The sequence below is a fragment of the Rhinopithecus roxellana genome, chromosome 11 (genome assembly GCF_007565055.1).
Source record: "Rhinopithecus roxellana isolate Shanxi Qingling chromosome 11, ASM756505v1, whole genome shotgun sequence".
Classification (NCBI taxonomy): Eukaryota; Metazoa; Chordata; class Mammalia; order Primates; family Cercopithecidae; genus Rhinopithecus; species Rhinopithecus roxellana.
This window is the reverse complement of record NC_044559.1, coordinates 31,331,786-31,348,543: the sequence shown is the minus strand read 5'-3', so window position 1 is coordinate 31,348,543 and position 16,758 is coordinate 31,331,786. Positions and strand designations below refer to the sequence as shown.

General features: G+C 45.0%; 1 long non-coding RNA gene across 1 annotated transcript; it reads left to right on the top strand.

Annotated features, from left to right (window-relative positions):
- Nucleotides 1-330: 330 nt before the first annotated feature.
- On the top strand, nt 331-6,904 carry LOC115900434. Its single transcript, XR_004060105.1, has 3 exons — nt 331-405; nt 1,435-1,674; nt 6,859-6,904. It is a non-coding gene; the product is annotated as an uncharacterized LOC115900434 (long non-coding RNA).
- Nucleotides 6,905-16,758: the final 9,854 nt, after the last annotated feature.

Here is a 16,758-nt window from a genome sequence, read left to right as displayed (position 1 = left end):
TGGGGCGTGCCAAGCCCCTGACGGCCGCAGGTCCGGACAGTGCTTTGCCCATCAGGCCATCTCAGCCTTGGTTATATTCAGGACCCAGCAGCATATCTATGTTGTGTGGGGCCCAAAGACTTACAATTTGGGACACTCCTTAATAAAAAGAATACAAAAGTATGAAAACAAAATTAAGTACAAAAGTGGGTATTTACCTAGGAGGAGGGGGAGGGGAATCACAGCAAACTGCTGACACCCTACAGATTGGCCCCTTCCTTCAGCAGTCTACGTAGGCAGTTTACCAGAAATGCGCACACAGCAATGCTTCCTGTTTGTAATCTGCCTTCCCTTCCCTGCCTAGAACACTCCCAGCATCTCCCTGCTCTCTTGGGCAACAGAAGCGTGTGTCTCTTCCACTTCACGGTAAGAGCACCTCGGATGAGGCTTCTGAGTCGACCATCCTGAAAGCTGTGGGCTGGTGGACATCACCCAGGGCAGTTGTTCCTAACCTTTTTGGGGTCTTGGTTGCCTTTGAGAATTGAATGAGAGTTATGGAACCCTCCCCAGAAAAATGCCTACTCAAGTCTACCAAATTTTACATACAGTTTTAGGGATTCTTAGATTCCTTAAAGCCTAAAGTCTATCTGCAGATCCCAGATAGGGAGCCCACTACCTAGTGTAGTCCACTCATTTCACAGATGAGGCAACGAATCCCAAGGTGAGCAGCTTGTGTGAGGTCACCCAGCTGGCCTCAGATCCAGCTCTTGACTGCCTTCCTTTCTCTATTGTAACAGCTTTACCTTCAGCACTGGACAGAGAGTGGGGTCTTCAGGGGAAGGAGACCCCAAGTTAGGGCCCCTCAGAGGGTCTTTCTTATGTCTTTTGGTCTATCCCAGACACTTACTTTTGCCTAGTGTAGCTCAGGGAGGGCAGGATATGATGGCTTTGAAATACAAACACAGACAGGAAAAAGACTCCTACAGCATGTGCGCATAAATGCAGTAAGAAATATAAAGGAGAGAGAAAGCAAGAGAAGTTGTAAGCAAATAATATGCAAAACTCCTGAGAAAGAACTTGGGCTGCTCTGTTTGGTAGCTGGAGACCTGAGCCCTGGGGAAATCCCAGAAAGATCAAATCTGATTGGGCCCTAGCTGAGGCCCTGTCCTCTCACTTCGCTCTCTCCTTTCCTACCTACCTTGGGTTGGGGTCTGCTTGGTGCCCCAAGCTGTGTGCTTTGAAGGTGGGGCTTCTTCTTCCTCTACAGCTTCTCCCTCCCCCAGCCTCAGCATCCCCCCACCCCCCCGCACCATGACCCCAAAGCTGCACAACTGCCTGGGTACTTCCTCTGAGCCCCAACAAACTGAGATCTCCTGGTACCATCCCCCTTGGCACCTGGCTCTCCTTTTTCATGGCATATAGAATCATTTACAGTTTTGTATTTCTTTGTTTCAGGTCCGTGTGCTTCTATGAGACCTTAAGCTCCGTGTGAGCAGGGCCTGGGTCCTTGGTGCATTTGGCCTGGCATGTGGAGGCTGTCCCCCATCCCTTGCTGATTTAAACAAATGGTGGCATCTGGAGGTTTGGACCAGGGCATAGGAATAAACACCCCCTGGGCCACTCATTCCTGAAATCCTGTCCAGGCCTGAGCACAGCTGAGAGCTTGCTTAAGCATTTAGCCTGCAGGCACAAACGGTAGGTGAGCAGGTGGTCGGTGCAGTTAATGGGCCCAGCTCCTCAGAGCAGAGCCACCAGCCAAGCAGGCGCAGACCTCCAGGGCTGCTCTGTGTATCTTTAAAGTGGGTTCTGGATGCTCCCTCCTTTTCTCATGAGCCTGTCTCTTTGAGTTGTGAGGCTCCCTCAAATTCCCAGTCGGCTGGCTCACCAGCGGTCATGCCAGGGGCTGTCAGCCAAGGTCGTGAGTAGATGACTGAGATGGGCGTTCCCTGAAGGCTGCACACACCAGGAATGAGTAAGAAGCTCTGAAACAGCGCCCTCTCCTGTCCACTGGACTCACCTCCAGATAATGGAGCTGTCTTGAGGGAACAGCCTGCCATTCATACCTGATATTTTCCCTTTCGTTCCATTTAGTTTTGGGTAGAGTGTATTCTTTTTCTTTTTTTTCAACTTGACACCTGTGACTTCGTGACAGATCGCCGTCTGTCACGTGTATGTGACTATCTCCCTACCAAGGGCCAGCGAGCCCTAATCAAGTATTCTTTCTTCTTCCTCTGTTTCTTCTCAGTGTTGGATTGCTAGGGTGGAGAAGGGAAGGATTTTTGTGACAAAGAAGCCTGAGGTACACCCTGTTTCTCTCCTCCCAGGCTTGCTGCCCTGGGAGCAGGGGCTGTGGAAGGAGTGCACTGTTATCAACCGTAGCCAAATTCCCCTTAACAGTTTCTCACCCTGCCTCTGTCTCATCCCCACAGCAACTGGGAGCAAGATCTGACCACAGATACCCAGGGATGGGCGGGGGGCCAGGGCCAGGTGAGTTCATCCCAGCAGGTGGGTACCTGCTCCAGCCTGCCCCTTGCTTCCTCTGAAACACACTCCAGCAGAGCAGCCTCCTTCCATCTCCCAACCTCAGATGAAATAATCAGTATGAAATTTTCTGTCTCCTGACAAGATGCCACATACTTAATTTTCTTGCACCAATCACCTTTGCAGGAAGATAGGAAATAAACTATGATAGTATATTTAGGCAGCTGAATACAACTGATTGGTACTCTTGGGGGTAAGGCTGGGGGAGGGGGAGGGTACACCCAGCATTCTCATCCTCTCCAGTTAATCACGATGTGGCTTTCAGCAGAGCCACAGTCTCAGTAGAAGCAAGATGTCCTCACTGCCAAGTGACGAGTCTCTCAGCGTCATGACAATGCCCAGCAGCCTCCCTCCCTGCCTTACTCAACGCTGACTATGCCTTAGATCACTGCATCATGGCTTTGGCACTTTGTCTATGTTCCGGAAAAGCCTTTGCTCTGTCATAGCTTTCTTGACCTCCCAAGGCCAATGCATCAAAACAGAGTCACCATCCTGAGAATAACGTTTCTGCTCCCAGGTGAGCAGCAGGCGTCACACATCAGGGTGTATGGGGCTGTCAGGAAAATGGTAAGGAAATATCCACGTGGAAAGAAACAGCTGGCTCTTTTTACAGAATCTAGCACTGGGCCTTTATTGCGGCAGAGCTCCATACATTCTTGTCGAATGAATTGATGAATACCCAGGGTTCCTAAGGATGTGAGCTGTAAATGGGGGAGCTCTGCACACAGTTTCTGACATGCATTGCCCAGAATCAAACCTTGGCTCTGCCCCTTGCTAGCTGTGTGAGCCCCGGCATACTTCTTGATCTCTCTGTGTACCTACTTCCTTACCTCTAAAATGGAGACGATAATAATAATTAATAATTAAGCATTGTTATGTGTATAGCAGTTAAAATACTTCTTGGCACACAAAGAGCACCATATAAGTGTTTGCTATTATTAAGACTACAAAAATAGTCACTCCAAGGAACTGAATGTTACTTTTAACCAGGAGCTGTGAATTTCCTTATCTGGTAGGCATTCACCTCTCCCACCCCCACAAGCTTCTGCCCCACACATGACACCATCTATTGCAGGGATTTGCAGGTTTTACTGTAAAGGGTCAAATAGTAAATATTTTAGACTTTGCAGGTCACAGTTTCTATCACAGTTACTCAATTCTGCAGTCATAGTGTGACCACATGTAAATGAGTGAGCAAGGCTATGTTCTAATAAACCTTTTTTTATACAAAAGCAGGAGGTGGGTCAGATTTAATCCGCTTTGTTAATTTCTGACCTATTGCAACTCATTTTACAAAACACTGGTCAATCCCTACCTCTTCTAAGAGCCTACCTACTTGTACTTTCCTCTCCCTGAACTTGAAAAGCACTGGGCTTAGAGGGAGTTTAGTACCGTGGAAAGAATATGCAATAAATTTGGATTACACTCTCGCCCTGCTGCATGACTTTGAACAAAGCATTTATAATCTCTGGAGCCTCAGTTTACCCATCTGCAAAATAGGTTTAAGTTTTTTTGTCTTACTTACCTAATAGGCAATTTGAATGTCCAATAGAGAAATGCACATGGGTGTGACTTGCAAACTTGAAAGTGCTACCCAGTGGAAGTACATCCGCATGGTGTCCCCAGTGCCCAGCCCAGTGCTTGGTACGCGGTCAGTGTTGACTGAACCGAATCCCAATGGTGGTATTAAGTACAGGTTTTTGTATCAGACAAATGGGTAAATGCCTTTTTATCTCCTTGGCTGGATGGAGAACTCGAGGGACACAGGCCTAAGGAGAAAGGACAGCATTTCTGAGGCAGGTTCCCCAGAATGCTTATCTACTTGAGCTGTAGGTAGAATCACATTGCAATGGGTCTGGACTGCAATGACAAGACTAAGGTGTCTACAGACAAATGTGGCTAGAAATCTGGGCTCGTTAACTGAGGCTGTGTGACAGATAACCACAAACTGGGTAGCTTAAAGCAACAGAAATTTATTCTCTCAGAGTTCTGGAGACCAGAAGTCTGAAAGCAAGGTGTTGGCATGGCCATGCTCCCTCCGAAGGATCTAGGAGAGAATCTATTTCTTGCATTTTCTGGCTTCTCGTGGTTGCTAGCATTCCTTGACTTATAGCCACATTGCTCCAATCTTTGTTCCATCTCCACATCGCCTTCTACACTTATTTGTCTTTCCCTCCTTTAGTCTCTTAGAGGGACGTTTGTTTTTGTTTTAGGACCTGCCTGTGTAATCTAGAATGATCTTACCTCAAGATCCTTAACTTAATTACATACAAAGACCCTTTTTCCAAATAAGGTCACATTCACAGGTTTCCAGGATTTGTGGGCAGATCTTTTAGGTGTCACTATTAAAACTACCACATTATCTTATTACTTTTACCTAACTTTTTACCTAAGTATTTCCTATGTCATTGAGCAGTCTTCCAAAAACATCATCATCATCATCATCATCATCATTATTATTATTATTATTATTATTATTCTGAGACAGGGTCTTACTCTGTCACCTAGGCTGGAGAACGGTAACATGATCATGGCTCCCTGCAGCCTCAACCTCCTGGGCTCAGGTGATCCTCCTGCCTCAAACTCCTGAGTATCTGGGACAACAGATATGTGCCACCACCTCCAGCTAATTTTTAAAATCATTTGTAAAGACAGGGTCTTGCTATGTTGCCCAGGCTGGTCTTGAACTTCTGGGCTCAAGTGATTCTCCCGACTCAGCCTCCCAAAATACTGGGATTACAGGCATGAGGCTCCACACCCAGCCAAAACCACTATTTTGATGGCTAATAACATTCCATGTTGTGGATATGTTATAATTCATTCATTTTCCTCTTGTTTGGCAGTTAGTTTGTTCATAGTTTTCCACCATTACAATAAGAATGCATCGCATGGGCTTTGGAGTCTTACATTCCCAGATCAAATTCTGACTCTGTCATTTGCCAAGAATGTGATCTTAGTCAAGTTTCACAAACTTTTCTGAGTCTCAGTTTTCTCATTTGTAGAATGGGGATCGTAATACTTGCCTGGTGCGGTAACTCAGAGGATCAAGTTAAAGAATATATGCAAAGTGGCCAGTGGCAGAATGTTTGGCACATGTAAGGGCTTAGTAAATTGCAGCCACTCTTGTTTTATTAATATTGATGACATCTCAGTTCATTTCCTTAGGATGGATTCACAGAAGTGCTATTCCCAGATGACGGGGTGTGGACAGTTTTAAGGCTCTTGGTTTGTACTGTCAACTTGCTTTCCAGAAAAGCATTGGCAGAGATGCTCAATATCACCTAATCCTACATAATGACTACTATCATGGGCTCTGATGACCACCTTAATCTGTGGACAAGAACTTTACAAGTTATAGAAACAGGGTTAGGCTTTGAAAAGCTTGTAGTCTAATTGAGCAACTAAATTGCATACATGAAACAAGACCAAAAAAAATGGGATTCAGCAACTCAGCAAATGTTTTTTGAGCACCTCCTATGTGCCAACTACTATCCTAGATGACGGATATTATACATTGGTGAACAAAACAGAAATTGTCCTTGCCTTCATGCCCTTTTAATCCATGGGTCAAAACTAGGCTGCAACACCTCCTTCCTACAACAGAGCTCAGGTCGAGTAAAGACTCACAGAGACCACGTGGATGGTAAGGCTTCAAGAAGGAAGAGGATCCAGACATGGACTTGAAGAAGGAGCAAGGACTAGAGGAAAATGAGTTGGTGGGTTTGGAGGCTTGTGACTCACTATCCCAGATGGCTTACCGAAGGCAGGAGTGGCAAAAGGGCTGGGGAGGCTCCATACTGGAAGGACAGGACAGCTTTGAGCATTGGTCTAGCTAGGGAGGTTGCTTTTGTTTTGCTTTCAAAAATTAGAGACTCATAAAATTTTCTGAGCAGGGAAAGGCCCATGAAAGGCATTTGGAAAGAATCAAAGGGTCTGGATGAGTCAAGCCTGGAGTCAGAATGTCAGCCAGGCTTGGATTCTGCAATACTTGAAGCTGTAAACCTCCTCCCACTTCACAAGCAGGGGCTGGTAGTATGACTTGGTGACAGGACTTACACTACTTGGTGCATGGAGTACTGAACCCCATCCCATATCTTCCTCCACCCACCATTTCCTTCCAGTGCTGGTATGGTTTGTCTGTGTCCCCACCCAAATCTCATCTTGAATTGTAATCCCCATAATCCCACGTGTTGAGGGAGGTACCTGGTGGGAGATGACTGGATCATGGCAGCAGTTCTCCCATGCTGTTCTCATGATAGTGAGTGAGTTCTCACGAGATCTGAAGGTTTTATAAACGTTTGACAGTTCTTCCTTCACATGTTCTTCTCTCTCCTGCAGCCGTGTGAAGAAGGTCCTTGCTTCCCCTTCACCTTCCATCCTGATTGTAAGTTTCCTGACACCTCCTAGCCATGTGGAACTGTGAGTCAATTAAGCCTCTTTCCTTTATAAATTAACCAGTGTCAGGTAGTGTCTTTATAGCAGTGTGAGAATGGACTAATACGAGTGCCCAACACTGAGCCCTCAGCAAGCTCCAAGCTTCTTTGAGTGTCTGCTGTTGCTTCCTGTAACCCTGGGGGTGAATGGATCCTAGTTGTTCCAGTCTTGGGATACATTAATCTGATATTTTATTATTAACTGTTCAGGCTGTAAGTGTACCTGAGCCATTGACTCTTCCAGGAGTTTCTTCTGTTCCACTGCAATGTGGTCATCAGGGGACAGTGAATATCTAATTATTGACCAGTTCTGTGTTCCTGATACAGTTTGGATGTTTGTCCTTGAAATCACATGATGAAATTTAACTGCCAGTGTTGAAGTTGGGGCCTGGTGGGAGGTATTTAGGTCATGGGGGTAGATCCCTCATGGCATGGTGTTGTCTTCATGATAGTAAGTGAGTTCTAGTGAGATCCAATTGTTTAAAAGTATGTGACACCTCCTTGCCCTTCTCTCTCTTGCTCCTGCTTTTGCCATGTGATGTGCTGACTCCCTCTTTGCCTTCCTCCATGAGTAAAAGCTATCTGAGACCTACCAAGAAGCTGAGCAGAAGCTGACACCATGCTTGTACAGCCTGCAGAACCATGAGCCAATTAAACCTCTTTTCGTTATAAATTACCCAGTGTCAGGTATTTCTTTAAAGCAACGTGAGAATGGACTAACACAGTCCCCTTTGGTGATGAATATACTATTCTAGTAGGGATAGGGGTACACAAAAGGAGGAAGTCTTCTCTCCATTTCCATCTGACCACCCAAGCATATTCCAGTCAGTGATAACAAGAGCTGGCGGAGGGAAGAAAATGTAGGGGACCCTGAAGGGGCTATGAGGAGACCCTGTGTATGCAGGGAACTCTTCTTCCAACCCAACCGTGAGGCCACTCCTGAGTCACAGGTCTGGTAGGTGGAAGTGAGAGGTTGGCTCATTTAGAGTCTTCACAAAACTGAGGAAGAGTCACTTCTCTAATTTCTTCCCATTCCTGTAAATTGGACCTCACAATGCTTGCCCTACCCAGACAGGCATGATCATTGTCTTGTGTAGGGACACAGGCAGGCCCACTGAGGCCACCACATGTGACTCATGCTCTGGGGCTTTCCTGGGCTTTGCTTTTGCATGGATAGGGTGACACCCACTGACCCTAAGCTCAGGAGACCCAGGTGAGTCGTCAAAGTTAGAAATTGGCTTGAAATCCCCTGACCAACCCACTCATGGTACAGAGAAAGGCAGTGATGTGCAGGGTCACCCATCAGGGGCTGGGCTCCAAACAGCTGAGCCCCCAGACCTCCTACATTCAGACTGGAACCCCTCCCACAACTTTGCTGGGCCTCTGAAAGTCAGTCTGTCCTTCTTGAAGGTGACTTTCACCAATGGAAGAGGTTTTGGCTTGCTATTCCTTGGCACATCCCTCTTTTATTTAAAAATAGCAAAGTTCCTGAATAGGTCAGAAAAATCAATGGATCCATTTAAACCTCAAATGAAAACAATTCAGATAAAACCACAGAAGTTTAAAAACAAAAAACTTGCCCTGAGAAGGCTGCTCTACCTACATAAGTGTTGCTGAGGGCTAGCATTGAAATGAAAAGAAAGAAAAACTGAGGAAATTATCACTAAATGGCCTTTATTTTGAGAAGGAATGGAGTAAGAAGTTTAAACAGTGGTTGGGGAAGAGGAGGGAGGGCAAAAGGGGAAAGTAAAAGGAGCCATGAAGCTGGGAAACCCTCTTCTGCCCGTGCATGGTGGGCACTTGGGACAGAGTGAAGAGGGAAAGGATGATGGGATGAGAGCCTCCAGTTCACCCGGGCACCTTCAGGAAGTCCAGCTCATTCAGGGAGCTGAACTTTATGAATGAATGTGGCTCTACATGGTCCCTACAATATGCTCCATGCTTTACCATCTTGGACCTGTTGATTTTAGGCAAATTAAATTTAACACAATTGAACAAAGAACCATTCATAGATTGGGAAGCCCCCTGAACTAGAGTAGGTTTGGACGGACTTGGTACTGCCTCATGGTTGAAGATTTATGGATAGCAAAAGGAAATTAACATACAGAAACCAGAAGTGAGGTATAGAAATAACTGGATTGGTTACAGCTTGGCACTTGCCTAATTTGAAGATGGTTTGGACAGCTGACCACCTGTTGAAAATAGGTTGAAACTTGGTGATTGGTACAAGAGTAGGTTACTCACTATGTACAGAGAAACCTGTAGGCCTAACTTAATACATGTAAGGAGGCAGCTTTAGGCTAAACTTAATTGAACAGAGCCTTTGTTCTTGGTCTTTCTCCTGAAATGCTCTTCCCTGCCATCTCAAACTGATGACATCATACCTATGCTTTCTTCTTCGTTTTTTTTTTTTTTTTTTAAATTAGAGATGGAGTCTCACCATGTTACCCAGGCTGGTCTTAAACTCCTGGGTTCAAGTGATCCTCCCACCTCAGCCTCCTAAAGTGCTGGTATTACAAGTTTCTGCCATCATGCCTGGCCTACCCATCCTTTCATTTACTCCTTCATTCATTCACTTATTCATCAATATGTAATGAGTGCTCAAATTGTACCAGAAGCTGGAGATACAACTGAATAAGATGATCAGGGTAACCACCCTCTTCAAGTTCATGTTTAGGAGGTGATGGAGGTGGGGGGCAGAGGAAGAGGGAAGGCAGATATCAAACAGTTAATAGTTAATTTCATAACTAATTATTACAAGACAATCTAGGTAAGACTTTGAAGGAGAAGTGCGGGTGTCCTGAGCATTTGACAGGATCTACCCTTGCCTAGAGCAGTTAGGGAAGGGCTTCCCTGTGGAAGTAACGTTTGGGAGGGGCTCTGGAGGCTGAGTCTAAATTAATTAATGGGAGGTTGAAGGGCACAGCAGAAAAGGGGGCCAGAATGTGCCTGGACCCTGAGCAGGAGGACTGTTTGAGGACAGGAAAAGCAGACATGGAAAGTGTGGCCCAGTGAGGTGGTGGAGGCATGGAAGAGGGTATACAGTCAAGTTTGGGAGTCATCAGTTGAGGTCGTTTGCTTCAAAAAGAATGGAGGGGAGAGAATTAAAATTATGAAAATAAGAATTAATATGTCATCTATCAGCTGCAGGTCAGAGTCACAAACTCATGGGCTGGGCAGATAAGATAGAGTGGAGCAGGCCTGTAAAATGCAATAGGGAGTGGTGGAGACTGTGGAAAACTGAAGGATACACATACACACATACACACATACACATACCCACACACACACTATGCCCAAAGACATTTAAATTTAAAATATGTTCAAACCTGTTGCTGGTCAAATAAAGCAAAGTCTGCCAGCTGGCAGTTTTGGGTCCATGACTGCAGGGGAACAAGTTGCCTGGAAACAAAGAGTTTCAGGGGGGCGGGGAGAGCTGGGAGCTGCTTGGCCAAAGAGCCAGAAAAAGAGTCAAAAGAACCCCTTTGAGGAGAGCACACTTTCACTTATGCTAAAGGCTTTGTCTCCCCAGTCTGCAGATTGTTTTTCATTGAGAATAAAGCTCTCCCTTTCCCCTCCTGCAAGAGAGAGAGAGACAGTGAAAGAGAGAGAGCATGAGCAAGAGCAGGCCCCTTTGGCTGTCAGATGGACAGCTAGCTCTCTACCTGTGTTCCTTGTGGTTCCTCCAGCTTGTCTCGTGTAACTCACCTGTCCCCAGGAGTCACTCCACTCTGGACAAGATAGTAACTGCTGATTAACATGCATGGTGAAATGGAAACAGGGCCCCCCACAGCCATTCTCTGCTCGGGAAGGCCTGTCTGCTGGCTGCAAGTACTGCTGGTTCCCTGTGCTCAGTGAGACTAGCAACCTCCCATGACATGAGACTTAGGGGAAGGATGGAGTTGGGGAAATGAACAGAAGGAAGACGCAGAAAGGAATGGAAGCAGATACCTAAACCAAGAAAATAAGATTTGAGGACTGACACCCTCATAGCTTATTTCAACATGAATTTCCTAACGTAATTTCGGGTCATTTGCATTCCATTGTTGTCTCTTTCAAAGCTTGAGGTAGGAAGCTTGTTTAAGGACCTCCTCCACCTTCCCTGTGTGACGGAAAAAACATGGCTGAGTTTATCATAGTAACAATCATGTATTTGGCCAAAACATTTATTTTCTTCCCTCTTTGCAGATTTAAATGTCCTTACATGTGTCGGGGGTTTCCAGCACCTAATATCTTCTTATTTGTGCAGAAGGAGCATGCCGGACTTCGTGGTTTTGTTTTTCCTGCAATGCAGATGAAGAACTAAATTTGTTTTGCCAGACCTTTGTAGGGCAAACATCTTTACTTGACAGGAGGAAGTCTTCCATCTCATAAAGGAAGAAATATTTTTAAAGGCTGTTTCTACATGTAAACACTTCTTTTGCCACATGCGTGCCTTTAATTGCTCACTACCACCACCTCCTAAAACCTAATGCAGAGCTGTTCCTTGAAGGGAATTTGGCTGTTTGAGCCGGAATTTTGAAATGACAGGCTTGTGAACAGCAAATCCCCAAAAGGTAGTGAATATTTGTGGCTTCCTGATGGCTGATATAGTTTGAATATTTCTCCCCTCGAATCTCATGCTGAAATTTGATCCTCGAAGTTGGCAGTAGGGCTGGTGGAAGGTGTTTGGGTCATGGGGGAGGATGTCTCATGAAAGGCTTGGTGCCTTCCCTGTGGTAATCGGGTTCTCACTCTGTTAGTTCACTCAAGAGCCGGTTGTTTAAAAGAGCAAGGCACCCCTCTCCTCCTCTCTCTTTCATTCTCTCTCACCATGTGATGCCTGTTCCGTTTCACCTTCTGCCATGAGTGGAAGCTTCCTGAAGCTCACCAGAAGCAGATACCAATGCCATGCTCCTTGCAGCCTGCAGAACCATGAGCCAATTAAACCTCTTTTCTTTATAAATTACCCAGTTTCAGGTACTCCTTTATAGCAACACAAACAGCTAAAGAAAAGGGCCCAGCGTCCATCCCCGTAAAGCCCGAGAGCACTGGGTGTTTTTTCAGACACCGCTCTTTCCGCCTCAGTTCGTTGGATTCCAGAGGAGTTGGCTCTGTGCTGAATCTTAGAAAAGTCATTATACCCAGGCTGGGACAACCAGATGACCACATTCTCTAATTGATTGAGGGACGACAACTTGACCTAATTCTGGTCAATAAGAGTTGAGGAGACTCAATTGCAGCCAGTAAAGCCAGCGAGGACATGAAGCTTGGGCTGCTAGGACCATCCTCTCCACACAAGGGGGTACATACGAAAGCGGAGTCAATACATGTAAAAGCGGAGCCGAAGATAGAGAAATTGAATCCTAGTGACATCATCTGAGCATTGGAATCTAGCCATACCTAAAGACAGCCCTACTTCATGGGCTCCTATGCTACACAAGAGAATAAATTTCTGGTTTTTTCCTAAGTTAGTCTGAACTGTCTTCCGAGTATCATCTATCCAATGTAAAGCAATGTGGCTGGTTCTAGTATATGATTCTGGTAAAATCTGTCCCGTTAGTTTATAGTCATACCTTATTATATCTGTAAAATACATTCAACTTCTTAAAGCATTTTAACCAATGTGTTATTGCTTTTCATCCAGACCCCTCTTAGGAGAGTTTACCCACTTTACCTCCACGTGAACAGCGACTCTCCCACGGTGACGCAGTACTAGACAGAGGAGACCTAATTTCCCAGCAGGCACCAGAGAAGACCACTCCCTTGTCTACATTCTCTTAAACATTTGAAAGACTACCCCCAGGAGAAGAACGATTGAAACAGAGAGGTTCTTACTCACTGCAGTCTTATTTATAATAGCCAAACATTATTTAACAATCTTAAATGTCCGTCCATTGGCACCTCTATAGACTAGAGTAGTATGAAGCCTTTAATGAGACAGAGCAAAATGTCCTTGTATGATACAATCGCCAAGAAATAGTTTAAAGTGAAAAGGCAAACACTGTGTGGTATGCTATTGCTTGAAATTTTAATAAAGAGAAAGTCTATGTACATATAATCTTACACACACATCGACTGTCTCTGGCACAAACCTCTGGAGAGGGCGCTTGGGAGGCTGGAGACAGGGGTGAGAGCAAAGAGGGAGTTTTTCACCATGTACCTCTTTCTACCTTTTCAATTTGTAGATGTACACATTTTACCTATTTTATAACTAGATGAACTAATTTTTTTCAAAAAGAAATACAATTAGCAACTTTAAAAAATACACATTTTTAGTGCGAAGACATCACAAAGCTTCTAAGGAGTCTCTGGGCTTTTAACCCTGTGACTTTGCTCCTTCCAGAAACTGGGGCTGGGGCTTGTTCTACCTGGATGCTGATTTTTAGGAGGCAGGGCTGCCGACTGGGAGTCCATTTTGAGGGCTCCTAGAAGGAAAAAGCCACAAAAGCTATGAGGCAAAATGTAAATGAAATCTATTTGGAGAGGCATAGGGAACGCTGAAAGATGTGGTTAAGCAGTGGGGCTGCAGGGGCCTGCAGCTGGGAAGGAAAAGAGGCAGCTGGTTATTTTCAGGAGGAAAGGGTAGGTCCTTGGTATTCTGTGTGTGCATTTGTTCAATGTCTTAACATTTTCATTAAGTGTCTTCTATTCAGTCATCAATCCAGGCTATCTTCACAGGAGCCAAGGCCATAACTGTCTCATTGTCTAATGCTTCTGGGAGACCTTATTTTTGGACAAGTATACGGCTTGAAAATTTTAGATGATACACACCATTAAAAATGTATTAAGCTCTTGGGAGGGAACAAATGAATGAAGGAGGCAAGAACTTGAGAATCTCAAGGGCCCCACACCATTCTTAGTCCTTGAGGAGGTGGCATCAGGAACACAGAGTCCTAGCAGGGAATCACAGCAGGAGATGGAGAAATACTTCGAGAAAAGTGGGTACTCAGTCTACAAAGAGCAGAAGGGCTGCAGGACTCAACCTGAACAAGCACCTGTGGTTCATTAACCAGCAGATCAAATACTCTGGACAGCATCCCAGCAATTACCAGGGGGCAAAGCTTGTGGCAGGGAGCCTGGGGGATCTTCCCAGGCAAGACCCCTTCAGGGGTCCTTTCTAACTGCTTATGATGTCTGGGCACCAAGCAGGGGTAGGCTTTGCAGACAGGAGTAACCCCAGGACTAAGATATGACTGAATTCATGGAGAATCTGTCCCTGGGATGCCCTGCAGATCCAGTGGGGAAGTCAGACGAGACCAATGGTATCTGAAGCTGTGACTTGATGATCTTTACTGCCGTTTACTATTCCAAAGTGTGAATACAACAGCTTTCATTTATCCAGTGCTCTTGGGTGGACATTTGGCTTGTTTCCATTTTGCAACCATCACAAACCCTCCTGCCATGAATGCTCCCATCCCCACCTCTGGGTTTGTACACACACTGATGTTGGTTCCTAGGATGAGGACTAGCAGTGGAACTGCTGCTCACGGTTCCGTGAGCACATTCAGCTTTGATGGATGCTGCTGAAGAGTGCTCTGAAGGGCTTTGATGGGTTCACTTCCCACCAGCATGTTCGCGTGTTCCTGCTGCTCAGCATCCTCACTGACACCTGGGATTGTGAGATGTTGTAGTTTTTGTTGATCTGGTGGCTCTGTGGCTTTCGTTGTGGTTTTAATATTCATTTACCTCATGATAGTCAGGTTGGACACTACTCACCTGTTCCTTGAGCCTTGGGATTTCCTCATGTAAAGTATCTCTCCATGGGTTGTGTGTGTGTGTGTGTGCGTGTGTGTGTGTGTGTGTTTTGCCCATTTTTGTTTGAATTAATTCTTATAACTCCTTTGACAATTAATGTGTTGAAAAATTTTCTCCCATTTTATGACTTGCTTTTTCATCCTTGTCTTTCTTTTCATTGCTAGCATTTCCTAATATTAATGTTATCTATTTCACCTATGGGTGATGGACCAATTTTTTGGTTTTATTTCCGTTAGTGGCAGACCAATATGTTCTAAAATAAAATAAGATTATAAAATAGATTGAAAATTTGTTCCAGTGCTAAGACAATTGTCAAGGAAAATTTGCTGCGTCCTTTTCTGTGACTTTGGCTTTTAATACTCTACCAGGTTTTCTTTACACAAAGCACCTGTGTAGAGCCAGATACATTTAGACAGTCAATGGATGCTTTAGGATCTAAAATGGAGAGAATAAAGGTATCAAACCGGCCTGAAATGCTGGAAATGAAGCATGAAAGAAAAGACAATTGAGCTACCAGACACGGTGGCTCAAGCCTGTAATCCCAGCACTTTGGGAGGCCGAGACGGGCGGATCATGAGGTCAGGAGATCGAGACCATCCTGGCTAATACGGTGAAACCCCGTCTCTACTAAAAAATACAAAAAACTAGCCGGGCGACGGACGAGGCGGGCGCCTGTAGTCCCAGCTACTCGGGAGGCTGAGACAGGAGAATGGCGTAAACCCGGGAGGCGGAGCTTGCAGTGAGCTGAGAGCCGGCCACTGCACTCCAGCCTGGGCGGCAGAGCAAGACTCCATCTCAAAAAAAAAAAAAAAAAAAAAAAAAAAAAAAAAAAAAAAAAAAAAAAGAGGAATACTAGAAAAGTAGGATAATGACAAAATGTCCTCAAACAGAAAATCTGAAAACAACCAGATTAAGAGTGGAATATGCTCTACCCTAGCATATTTCTTGCCATATGAAGTGGTCTACCGGAATCCAAGCAGGGAACACAGCGATCTTACTCATTTGCATGCCATTGCCCAGAATGCTCTACAGGTTCATCATTTTAAGGAAGAACTCTGCTAACGTCAGAGTTTGGAAATGAAAGCAAATTAATTTTAGATACGGCAAGATCATCTATTCTACTTATTTATGGAATCCTTCATTAAAGTTTTGGTTTTGCATCATCCAGCATCATTAATTTGCCCAGATGGTATCTGGAGTATTCTCTAACCTTTCAAGCTTTGGGGGTTATCTCAGGATAGCCTATTTCAAACAGGTCTCCTTTAAAAGTCATAGCACGTGTTAACTTTTTGTTTAGCTCATTTCTAAATGGGATGCTCTTCTGGGCCGGCTTTTCCATAATCAAAGATAGACACAGAGATAGAGAGAGTGTCAGAGAGACATATATATAGAAAAAGGGAACATGCTATGCAGTAGTGTCTTTCTTTTTAAGAATTACCTGCTCATTTTTCTTGATCTCATTTTCACCAGACTCTGATGTGGCAGATAAGTGGCATAAAATTATAATTGAAGATGGTGAATCTTTCCTGACTCACTTTAGTGTTCCATGATGTTCAGCTTTCAACTTGCTGGGCAATACAGGCAAAGAAATGGGAAATAACTCACAGTCCATCAGTATCATGAATGCTTGGACTTTGCATGAATGTCTGTGAGTGCTGAATATGTGGGTGCTGACCGTGTGGGTTGAGTATGTATGTACGTGTGTATAGAGTTGTGTTTGTTGGGTGTGTGTATGTTTAGCATATGTACTGAGTGTACTGAGTGTGTGTGTCTGTGTGTGTTAACTGGGTGATGAGTGCTAATATTATTGAGCGTGTATTAAGTGTGCATATATATTGAATGTGTGTGTTGAGTGTATGGGTCTGTTGAGTGTGTGCCTGCAAATGTGCCTGTAGTAGGGATGTGTGCAAAGACAGCAGGAGGATTAAAACATACGTGCCTGGCAGGGTGCGGTGGCTCACGCCTGTAATCCCAGCACTTTGGGAGGCTGAGGGGTTGGATCACCTGAGGTCAGGAGTTCAAGACCAGCCTGGCCAACATGGTGAAATCCTTTCCCTACTAAAAATAC